A 12,792-nucleotide genomic window follows, 5' to 3' on the forward strand; every position below is an offset into this window, starting at 1 on the left:
CGCCTCGCTCCACCCCGCCCTGGGGGAGACGGAGGAAGGGAAAAGTCTTCTCCTCCTGCCACCAGAGCTGCAGGAGGACTTTCGCTGTCTGTCTTTTTCTTAAGGACACTTTTCAGACCATCAGTTGAGTCATTTGCCAGGAGGGAAATTCCTATCTCAATTTCTTCAAATCAGTGCTGACATGTAATTCTAATTATTGAATTCCCATCACTGCTTCTCTAATGCAATGATTCCCAGTCTTTATGAAAACAAACCCCCATGCCCAGGCTGCTCCCAGATCAATGAAATAAATCATTGTCCCCAGACGTGAGAGCCTGGTGTCCGTTGTCATTGCAGCTTCCTCGGCGATGCCAGTGTGTGGGGAGCAAGGTCGAGAACAGCTGCTTTAGAGAGATGCTTGACTTTCATTTCCTCAACTGTGCTATGGAAGTAATAATAGACTCTCCCTCGTCAAGTGCTCTGGAGGAATCGAGCTACGTCATTTGAAACACTCGGTGTGGCTTCTGTGCGTGTGTGCACTTTTTACTAATATAAACTATTAGCATTAGTAGTTGGAATCCTTTCTTCAAATACAGTGATGTGAAGCCCAATGAATAAACAGGTAAAGGAAGAACTGCTCTGTTGGAAGCCAGGGGGTGAGGTGAGACACAGACCCCACTGTCCTTTTCCAGAGAGCTCTGCAAAACCCTTATGGTTCCTGGTTAATAATTTGAAGGCCCATGGTCTGGGACACAGTGACGTTACAAACCCAATTTGACTGTGTTGGAGGTGGCTTTTTCTGCTCAGAGCTGCTGTGGCCCACTTCCCATCTCTCTCCTTGTGGCCACAGGGGTGAGCCGAGGGGGGCAGAGCTGCTTGGCCCAAGTGGCATCTCTGACCTCAGGCTTAGTAGCTGAGTAAGCGGCCACTAACTGAGCTCACCGACCCACCCAAAAGACACTGCTATAAATTTCCACTCCCCTGGCAGGATGACTGTCTCTGTTTGGTTTTTTGGTGTGTGGTGGTGGCTAAAGGCTTGAACACATTTCCTGCTCAAGAGTAGACGAATATTTAAGTGCCCTGGGCAGGAAGACCCTAAGGCATCCTGGCTTGGCCAGGCTTGCTCCCTTTGGGAAAGAGTAGCTTGCCTGTTTCCCCATCTGGGAACAGCTGGGCTTTATTTGTTTCTTGGGCAGCATTGCTTGTTTCAGCCAAAAGCTAAACCCAACCAGTCAAAAATCTCAGCCTCATTCAGAGACCTCTGCCAGCCCCAGGCTGAGTCAGAGAGCGAGAAGAGGGTTCAGGTTGCGACCAGTGGGGGTGAAGTTGGCTCTGCCTCAGAACTCATCTGTGCGGCAAAATTGGCTATATTTCCTCTTCCCATGGGGAGGCCGATTTGGGCTCTGCTTGTGCGAGTGTAGCTCCCCTTGCTTTCTTTCATTGCTTCCCATCAATGCAGCATCTTTTATTCAGAAAGTAGTACTCAACAGCAAGCATTATTCTATTTCTTCCTCCCCTGAGCAAGAGCCCATTCCCAGACCCGTTTGGGGAAGAAAGTTGATATTTCCTACAGAGTGTGCTTAACGTGTATGCCTTGATTGTTCTTCAGGGACGCTATTTTAGGAAGACGTGTAGTAGCCGGGCTCTTTAATTGCAAGTAACAGAAACCAGCTTGTGCTGGCCTTAGCCACAAAGGGGAATTTATTATAAGGATAAAGGAACATCTCATGGAAGCAAGGCGAGGAGTGTGGCCAAGCTGCAGGAAGGCACCAGGAACTGGAGAGCTGCCAGGGCATCACCGCCACGTCTCATCTCTGCAGCTCTGCGTGTGTGCTGCTTTTGTCTTTCTTTGCTAGCTGGCTTCCACCCCTGGGCTGCAAGGAGAAATGTCGCTGTCACTCAGAGGGCAGCACTCATCTCTTCCACTGAAGACGTGTGCTCAGGATGACTGCTGTCTTTCAGGAGCCATTCTCGGGAAGAAGATCTGATTGGTTGGATTCCATCAGCAATGGCCAATGGCAATAGCTGTTCACCCAACCCAAGTTTCCAGATCTGTATGATGATTAGAGTCACTTGTGGGAGTTTTGTTTTTTTCTGAACACATACCCAGGCCCCACCCTAGAATCTCCAAGAGGGGGGCCTGGAACTCCATTAAAAATTCCTGAAGAGATTCTGATGATAAATTAGATTTGAGAGCCATTGAAACACAACTCTTTAGTATCCAGGAGTCTTTCTACTAAGGTCTAAGGAAAGACTGCCTTTTAAGCTATTGCAGAGGCTACCACTGCAGGGCTGGAGTGCGCAATTCATTCCAGTGCAAACATACTGAGTGGGATGAGGAACTCCCTACCCTACGGGGCACTTGCTGTAGAACCAGTCTAGTGGAAATCTGAGAAGCCAGTTCAGAGCTAAATCTAATACTACAGTCTTTGAAGGCTTCATGGTCAGGACTCTTACACAAGATTTCAGGAACAGTTCTCACCATGCGAAATCTGGCTCAGTGATAGCCAAGCAGGTGACGCTGATGTCGTGGGCCAGGGTGAGAGTCAAGGACAGGTTTAGAATCTGTATCTTCACACGGAGGAAAAGCAGAACCCCACTGGGTAAATACCACCTTAGAGAATCAAGTTGTGCTTTACGTTCCTGTGTTTTTGTTTCTTCAACGTGCTGCTTGGTCAACTATTATCTCTTCTCTTTCTAATGCCTACTGGTTTGTTCTTTAAGACTCAGCTTGTGTTTCCACTTAGAGGAAGCCCTCTCTGATGTCCTTGTCCATTAATCTTTGTTTCTGCTCTTATAATGCCCTTGGTGAACTTTGACTACATCACAGATTGTAATCACTTTATTTCTTCATCTTCTCCACCTGATGACGGGTAGTTGGCAATTTGGGAACTAAATCTACTTGCACGGGGACCAGTGTGAACTCTCCTGCTGAACTGATGCAGTGACGTGTCTGCTATCCTGGCCCCTCACTTCCCCCTTATTCCCACAGCCAAAGTGACTTTGTTTTGTCAACAATCTCAATACCATTCCAGGACCTGGGATCACTCATCCCCTCATTATAGAAAATTTAAGGAGTCCTGCATCCAGCAGGCCATACTAATTAGGATACCCTTTTGCACCATGATGGATTTTGAAGATGCTTTGTGTTTTACTCTAAGACGCTCTTGCTAAATCAGCTATAATTCACTAGGCATGATTCAGATGTTATCGCATTTAACTCCTACGACGACACTATAAAGAGTTTTATAAGGAAAATTGGGAGCTCAGAAAGGTTAAGTAACTTGCTGAGGTCACACCACCAGTAAGTCTCAGAACCAAGATCTAAACACAGATCTGACTCCAATCTCTATACCCTTAAACACCATGCTGCACTACAGGCCCCTTTCGAAACTTACTTTACATTGTTAGCTCTCTTTCCCTATGTATGCTTTATTTTCTCAATTACAACAAAATATGCAATAAATATTTCTTGATTGAATATAAACAATACAATTATGGTGCATAGTCCCAGCTACTCGAGAGGCTGAGGCGGGAGGATCGCTTGAGCTCAGGAGTTCAAGTCCAGCCTGGGCAACAACACAGTGAGACCCATTTCTAAGAAAAAAAATTTTTTTCAAATCTCCAATAAATAATACAATTATGGATAATGCATCTCTGGACTGAACTTTAAAAAAAAAAAAAAGCTTCCAAAAGTGCCTAACCTTCTCTTATGTGATATCAAATGCAAAACTTTTGATTTTCTAGAAGTATCTATTTAAAAACGTCTAACAAAATGTGAGCCTAGGCCTATTTGCATCTCCTTTGCCTACCATGACTGATGAAGATTTCTCCACAGTTGTCCTCATTTTCCTGAACCCCAGGGAAGCCCTACTTCCTCTGAGCTGTTTGTTTTAGCCCTGGCCCCTACATGGCAGGGTCTGAGAATGTGCAAAGTACTGTATCAAGACAGGACGACTGGGGAGGGGTGGGCAGCCACAGCTGTGAGGATTCATAACTGAGTCACAGAAGAGTCATGCAAGCTGGGCTTGAAACTGCGCAGGTGGGTGAGGGAACTACATACACAGGTTTTTCCCAGATATGTCACCTACATACCTGACTGGGCCACACAAGGAAACATTCATCACTTGTCTCAAAGGAGGAAGTTTCAAGAAGACACAAGCATTCCAATGACTATCAGAAATGGCTAGCATCAATTATAAGTGGGGAAGCAGAAATAAAACTTGAAAAATAAATTAGAATTATGCACACTCTCCACACTCAAGCATGGTTCAAAAGCTAGAAACCTAAAAAGATGCACTTAGACATAAGAGTAGAATCAAACACAGCCTATTCCAACAGACCAGATGAAGTTTAGGGTGCAAGGAAGTGGCAGCTGAGCCTTTTTTCTCCAGGAACAAACTGGTCCAGAGCCTTGCAGAGCTCACAGAGCATGCGCCAGGCAGATTTATGACCCTGCATTTGGGAGCAGTGGAGGCTCAGGTACAGGCTGAGTGTCCCTTATCCAAAATGCTTGGGACAGAGTTTTTCAGATTTGGGGATATCTGCATTATACTTACCAGTTGAGCATTCCTAATCTGAATATCCGAAATCAGGTCGGCACTCAAAAAAGTTTCCATTTTGGAGAATTTAGGATTTAGGATTCTCAGATTAGGGATGCTCAACCTATATTACCTCCTGCAAGCATCATGTTTTTGTTATGCTTTCATTCTAGATGAAAAGGGTAATCACCCCTAGGCTTCCTCCAGGGGCAGAAAGCCTCAGAATGCCTGCAGTGTGACAAATGAAACACCCTCATAAGCACCCACAAAGCCCAGGGAGCTGGCAGATCTGAACTGGGTGAGTGAGGGTGCTCCCTGCCTTGGGCATCGCAAGCATGGGCTGTGTGTGTGGTGGAGGTGAGGGGACGGAGGGTGAAGGAATAAGCACGTGTTTGTTTCTTAACATATTAAATTCCCGATGCTGGTGGCACCTGCAAAATACACCCAGGAAGCTGGTGGAAAAGAATTTCTGGAACTCAAAAGAGAGGTCAGGGCAATAGATTGTAGGAACCTTTTGCAGAGAGGGGTTAAATAGAATGCTATGCACCCCAGGGAGAAAACACAGCGAAGTGAGGACCAGGGACATAAGCTTGGGGAAATACTACCTGGAAGAGGCATTCTGGCTATACACCCCCAAGCTCTTTCTCTTCTTTGTACAGAAATTTCTCTTAGCCTTGAGAAATTCCTAATGCTTATCTTATACCTTGAACAGTAGTAAAATTTCTCCCCAAACCTGATGCTCAAATAGTCGGGAAATAAATGACTTTACTTAGCAGGGTCATAAAAAAAAGTAGTACTAAAGTACAGTCTTTGAATGTTTTAATAACCTTTCTCAAGAATAAAAAACTGGTATCTAAGACAGCATAAGATTTTTATTGCACACCATTAATCTACATATTTGAGCAAAAAATCACCCTTATAAGAATGTTTTACATTGTTAAGTTGGAACTTTCCTACCACTAATTTTTTAAAAACTCCCTCTGCTTCTCTCCTCCCCAAATCACTAAATGATAGAACACAAGGACGTTGTCTGTAGGAAGCCAGGTGGGATTTAACATATATTTTATGACTTAAGACTTATTATATTTTACCTGCCTTTCCTGAATCATCTTTAGCAAGTTATTGTTTGGCGTTCCTACATTTTTCTCACTACACACACAGGGTCATTGTTCCCCACTCTGCTGTCTTTAGGCAAGCTGGCAGAAGTGCAGTGTAATCGCTGAATCACTCAGCAGAGCAAGTGACCGGGGTTCAGCTGTCTGCACTGAGAACTGTTTCCTTACACTATACCTTGTGCATATGCGATTTCACCAGGGCCCAGGACTGAATCAGCACTGGAGCAAGGTGGGAATAATGCTAACCCAGGTGTTCCTGACATTATCAGACAAAGGGAACTCAAAAGGCTGGGTGTTAGCTGGTTGATGGACAGCCTTCCTGACATTAAAGAGCCAGGGGCAGGTTTGTTTTACACTCCTCCTACAAAAGAGTAACCCAGTTTTCTCAAGGCTCACTCAGGAAGTCTTAAATAAGAACTTTTATCAGATGTGAACACAAAGAAAAGCACATTTAATAATATCACTGATTAAAACATTTTATGAACATACAAAATTTTTCAATAGTCAGGACCAGAGGTCTTCATATGGGGTATGTCTAACTCTAGGGGTACCTGAAAACCTTCTAAGGGGTCCCTGAGCAAGGGTCATTTCAAAAGAATTTTCCTCCACATTCTGACCTTTCATACACACCCTTTCCTCAAACTGAGCAACCTGAAAAACAAACCAAACAAAACCAATAAATCCAAAATATTTCTTCCATTCTATAAAATAAAGGCAGGCCACTCCCCTTGCCCACTCTAGGCTGTACAGCCTCGAGGCATTAAAGTCCCCAGAGTAGAAAAGTGGGAGTCTCTTCCGGGCAGCAGGCGGCCTGAGGGCTTCCTGACTTTCCCTCTTCCAAACTTCTATAAAGGGGGATTTAGAAACGGGGATATTTAGGGACTTGTCAGGATATGCAAAATGTGAATGTGTGGTAAAGCGGAGTAAAGTAGAAGTAATAATAATTTTTATTTAGCAAATTGGCCACTTCCATCTCTAAGATTCCTGCCAAGAAATACACCACTCCTGACCGAAATCCCAGCAAAGCAGCAAGCATCTGTAAACAATACTGAATGCTACAAACAGCTTTTCTTGTAATTTTTTCAACTATTTAAAAACTCATTCATACAACAGTCATTGACTGGAAAGGAAAGTACCTTTGGACAGTCGAAACAAGAATAGTTTAGTGAGGCTGATTATTTTAATTGTACTTGAAGTATTTTTCAGGACTACCACAATTTCCACGATGCACTCACTGAATAAAACCTATCGACAATACTTTTCACAATCATATCGTGAAATATTTGCTCCGAATAGTCAAATACCATTTACTTAATCTTATGAAATGAGAAATTAGTATTTACTACCACCTATCACTAGAAAATAAATTAGATTCTAGCTGGCAGACCAGTTAGTTTTTAGCAGCATGTAACATTATACAGGAAAAGTCTGATCCTACTAAAATTAATATTATTTTTTGAGTCCTAATTCTACCAAAAGCCAAACACCTTAGTTAAATATATACACACACTTTTACTGAAAGAGAATCTTGCCTTCTATAAACCTACTTGCTTCCTAAATAACTTACTTTAGCCACAGATGACTATGACTTGTTACAAGTTAAACAATGAGAAAGTGTATTTATCATTTTTTATTATGTTAAATCTACATGATAAATCTTGAGTGTTTTCAGTAATCACTTATAAGAGTTGTTCTGTAATCTTTTTTAATGATTTTTCTAATAGTCTTCAAAATTCATTAACACATTTGAATTTTCAAGTCAGACGTTTTTTAACAAAGTAAGTCTGATGTGGTTATTTGATTTAATGAGATGGTAGATATTTAACTTGATTCCATTATTGAGAGGCATTTACCATTATTTGAATGATTAAATCTGCAGCTCCAAGGTTTCGATGAAATATATATTGTAATGAAAATATATTTAATGCACTAAGTGTACCAAAAATTATTATATCCAAAAAGGTGTTTTGAAAGCAATAGGTTGGATCTTCCTAACCCTTTATTAATATGCTGAATTAAATAAAGTTTTACTAAGTTAAAGAATAACAGGTACAATTTATAATCATTTGACAGTCTTGGTAAAGACCTTTGGGTTTACATCCCCAAATTTGAGAATGAATAATTCTAAGTAACAAACACTTCTAAAAGACACTTTCCAATTCTGTTTTCAACAAAAAATGAACAAGAAACTTGATAGCATGATCAATGACTTTCAGGCATAAAAATATAGAGTGAATTTTGATTATAAACTCCAAGAATATAAAAATCAGATCGAACAGAATTGGCCCCTGTCCTCCAGCCAGAACACTATTCTTAAACATAGGAGCTGAAAATTGTCAGCTTCTCTGGGGATGCCAGGTGGTAGAGGTGGTGGTGGCTGGAAAGTGACTGCCTTGTGACCAATGGGGACTTTCTAAATTTAATGAACGGTCAATTTGTACAGCAAGTTTCACCACCTTTATTTTTGTTGTGTGACAGTACCAATTAAAACATACTTTTTTCCATTATTCTTGCAATAACATGACCCCACATTTTCACAATTCAATTTTTGGGGCCTCACCTAGGCATTATGGTGAATTCTGCTGCACAGCGGTCCCCCTTATCCAGAGAGGACACGTTCCAGGAACCCCTGTGGATGCTGAAACCACAGACAGAACCAAACCTATAAAGACTATGTTTTTTCCTATACATACATATCTATGCTAAAGTTTAACTTGTAAATCAGGCACAGAAAGAGACTAACAACTAATAAGATAGAAAAATATAACAATATACTATAATAAAAATTATGTGAATATGGTCTCTCTCTTTTAAAATATCTTATGGTACTCTATCTTGAGTAAACAAAACCATGGAAAGTGAAACCATGGTTAAAGGGGGACTATTGTATTACATTAGAATAAAACCTTGTGGGAGAATTGCAACAAAAATACAAATTCAAGGAGAAAAAGAAAACATAAAATTTTAAATATCTTTATGTATGTTCTATATAGATGATGGTATTAAATTTCTATGGTATTTAGACTCCATTAGACATATAAAGAATGATGTGTGTTTTGTTTTAAGATGTCAATATTTATACTGTGCTGAGTATTATACCTTTTGCCAATATTTAAACTTCGTAAGAGCTTTAGATGTGCAAAGAATTAGGGAGTACTTGTGCAAAAAAAATTTGAAAACCACTACTCTACACAGAGGAAAGGCAAGCAATAACCTTTTTCAAGGCCAAAGACACCTGGAGCAGATTTTTTATCAGCGACGTATCGCATGAACTACCAGGAAGGAGAGCTTAACATTTGTTGGCTTCTTCTGGCACCTAGAGGGAAAGTCAAGCATAGACAGGGATTAAACACTTCTGCTATTGAGTCAGAGACTCTAAAAATTTATTTATGGTGCACAGTAACAAAAAAAGGGACAGCTCAGATCTGTAACTCTGCCCAAGCAGCAACTCCTTCATCATGGTATTTGGGACTTACGCTCACCACCCTTTGTAATCTCAGGAAAAGGCACTGACTTTATGGAGTACATTTTACCAGCACTATTTCTAACCAAGCATCTATTCATTATGTTTTAGGTTCTGGGGATACAACATGTAAAAACCTGCACTTGGAGAATTTACATTCCTGCTGGGGAAAAAGAAAAAACACAGTAAATATGATTTTCTGAAGCACAAATTAACGGCTCAATGAATGAACAAATAGAGGGAGTTGTTGCCAAAGGTTAGGGTAGTCTGGGAAAGCAAAGGCTGGCATCAAAGTGGGTCTTTTAAAAATCAGAATCAAGAGAATAAGACTGGTGGGCTGATTTCCTGGGGACAGAAGTAGGATGGTGCAGGTGTGATGCACGTAGGCTTGCGAGAGGAATGACAATTAGCCCAGAGCAGATGGCTACTGTGAAAATTGGCAGGTAGCTAGAAACCAGACTGTGGAGGATCTTAAAATGCCAAGGGAGAGCTGAGTTTTATCCTATGAGAAATGTGAAGGTTTCTGAGATCAATGTGCAAAGCAACATTTTAGGACGTTGTTTTAATGACAGTGATACATAGAAAGAGACAGCAAAAGAGCCAGTTGAATTTTAACAATAGTATGGGTAGCTAGGATGAAGACAGAGACTGCGGTAAGGATAATGTGACTGGAAAATAATCAAAGGACACAGTGCTAAAAGGAGGGGGAAGACCATGAGTAATGACAAGGTTTCAAGCCTATGTGACTGCGATAACCATGGGGACCACTGACAAAAATAAATCCAAAGGGAAAACAGGTCTATGTTCAAAGGAGCAGGGTCAGAAAGCAGGAACGGACATTTGAACAGAACGGCTCAATCTCCTGACTCATCTGCTGTCACCCACTATAGTGAGCCACACTACACTGGAAGCAGAATATCACATGCTTTCGCCGATTTTGTTCTCTTGCTCAATTAAATAATACGAAAAACGGGACTTGCATTCTAAATTTGTTATTGATCAATTATATATAGGCACACCTTGGAGATATCATGGATTCAGTTCCAGACCACTTCAATAAAGTGAACATCACAATAAACTTGACTCACACAAATTTTTTGGTTTCCCAGTGCATATGAAAGTTATGTTCACACTATAGTCTATTAAGTCCAAATATTATGTCCAAAAAAATACACATCTTGATTTAAAAACATTTTATTTTTAAAAATGCTAACAGTCATGTAAGTTTTCAGAGTTGGTAATCTTTTTGCTGGCGGAGGGTCTTGTCTCTATGTTGTGGGCTGCTGACTGAGCAGGGTGGTGGTTGATGAAGGTTGGGGTGGCTGAGGCAATTTCTTAAAATAGGACAATGAAGTTTGCTCCATCAGTTGACACTTGCTTTCACGAGTGATTTCTCTGTAGCATGCAAGGCTGTTTGATAGCATTTTAACCACAGGAGAACTTCTTTCAAAATTGGAGTCAATCCTCTCAAACCTTGCTGCTTTATCCATTAAGCTTATGTAATATTCTAAATCCTCTGTTGTCATTTCAACAATGTCCGCAGCATCTTCACCAGGAGTAGATTCCATCTCACGAAACCACTTTCTTTGTTCATCTGTAAGAAACAACTCCTCATTCATTCAAGTTTTATTGTGAGTTTGCAGCAACATCCTCAGGCTCCACTTCTAATTCTCTTGCTGTTTCCACCACATCTGCAGTGACTTCCTCCACTGAAGTCTTGAGCCCCTCAAAGTCATCCATGAGGGCTGGAATCAGCTTCTTCTAAACTCCTGTTCATACGGCTATTTTGACCTTGTCCCATGAATCGTGAGTGCTCTCAATGGCATCTAGAATGGTGAATCCTTTCCAGAAGGGTTTCAGTTGATTTTGCCCAGATCTATCCAATGATTCACTATACATGGCAGCTATAGCCTTACAAAACATATTTCTTCAATCATAAGATGTGAAAGTCACAATTACTCCTTGATCCATGGGCTGCAGAATGGATGTTGTGCTAGCAGGCATGAAAACAACATTCACCTGCTTGTACACGTTCAATCAGAGCTCTTGGGTGACTAGGTGCACTGCCCATGAGCAGTAATATTTTGAAAGAAATCTTTCTATTCTGAGCAGATCTCAACAGTGGACTTGAAATATTCAGTAGACCATGCTGTAAACAGATGTGCTGTCATCTAGGCTTTGTTGTTCCCTTTATAGAACACAGGGAGAGTAGAGTTAGCATAATTCTTTAGGGCCCTAGCATTTTCAGAATGGTAAACGAGCATTGGCTTCAACTTAATATTACCAGCTACATTACCCCCTCAATAGCCTGTCCTTTGAAGCTTTGAAGCCAGACATTGACTTCTCTCTAGCTACGAAAGTCCTAGATGGCATCTTCTTCCTTTGGAAGACTGTTTCATCTACATTGAAAATCTGTTTAGCGTAGCCACCTTCATCAATTACCTTGGCTAGGTATTACACATAACTTGCTGGAATATCTACATCAGCACTGTTTCACCTTGCACTTTTATGTTAACAGAGACAGCTTCTTTCCTTAAGCCTCAGGAACCAAGCTCTTCCAACTTTTCTTCTGCAGCTTCCTCACCTCTCACAGCATTCAGTAGAATTGAAGAGTATGGGCCTTGCTCTACATTAGGCTTTGGATTAAGGGAATGTTGTGGTTGGTTTGATCTTCTTTCTATCTAGTCCACTAAAACTTTCTCCCTATCAGTAATTAGGCTATTTTGCTCTTTTCTAACATTCATGTGTTCACTGGAGTAGCACTTATAATTTACTTCAAGAACTTTTCCTTTGCATCCACAACTTGGCTGTTTGGCACAAGAAGCCTACCTTTCAGCCTACCTCAGCTTTTGACAGGTCTTCCTCACTAAGTTTAGTTATTTCTAGCTTTTGATTTAAAGCCAGACATGTGCAACTCTTCCTTTCACTTGAATAGTTAGAGGTCATTGTAGGGTTACTATTATTAATTGGCCTAATTTCAATGTTGTGTCTCAGGGAACAGGGAGGCCCAAGGAGAGGGAGGCTCAAGGAGACGGGAACAGCCAGTCGGTGGAGCAGTGAGAACACACACATTTATCAATTAAACTCACCATCTTATATGGATAGTTTGTGGTGCTTCAAAACGATTACAAAATAACGTCAAAGATCACCGATCACAGACTACCATAACAGATATAATAATGAAAAAGTTTGAAATATTGGGAAGATTACCAAAATGTGACATAAAGACATGAAATGAGTGTATGCTGTTGGAAAAATGGCACTGACAGACTTGCTCGATGCAAGATTGCCACCAACCTTCAATTTGGAAAATCACAAAATCTGCAAAGCACAATAAAGTGAAGTATGTCTGTACACGACTCAACAATGACTGATCAGTATCCACCCTAAAAAAAATCTAATGAAATTTACCTTGAGAACATTCATTTGGAAGTACAAAAGCAGATCTAGTCTAAAGTCTCAGAGGGATGGGTGTGGTGGTTCACGCCTGTAATCCCAGCACTTTAAGAGGCTAAAGTGGGAGGATGGTTGGAGGGCAGGAATTCAAGACCAGCCTGGGCAACATAGTGAGACCTCTATCTCTACAAAAGAAAAAAAAACAGAAAAAGAAAAATTAGCCAGGCATGGTGGTATGCGTATGTAGTCCCAGCTACTCAGGAGGCTGAGGCAAGAGCATCCACTCAAGCCCAGGAAT

The sequence above is a fragment of the Lemur catta genome, chromosome 22, assembly GCF_020740605.2.
Source record: "Lemur catta isolate mLemCat1 chromosome 22, mLemCat1.pri, whole genome shotgun sequence".
NCBI lineage: Eukaryota > Metazoa > Chordata > Mammalia > Primates > Lemuridae > Lemur > Lemur catta.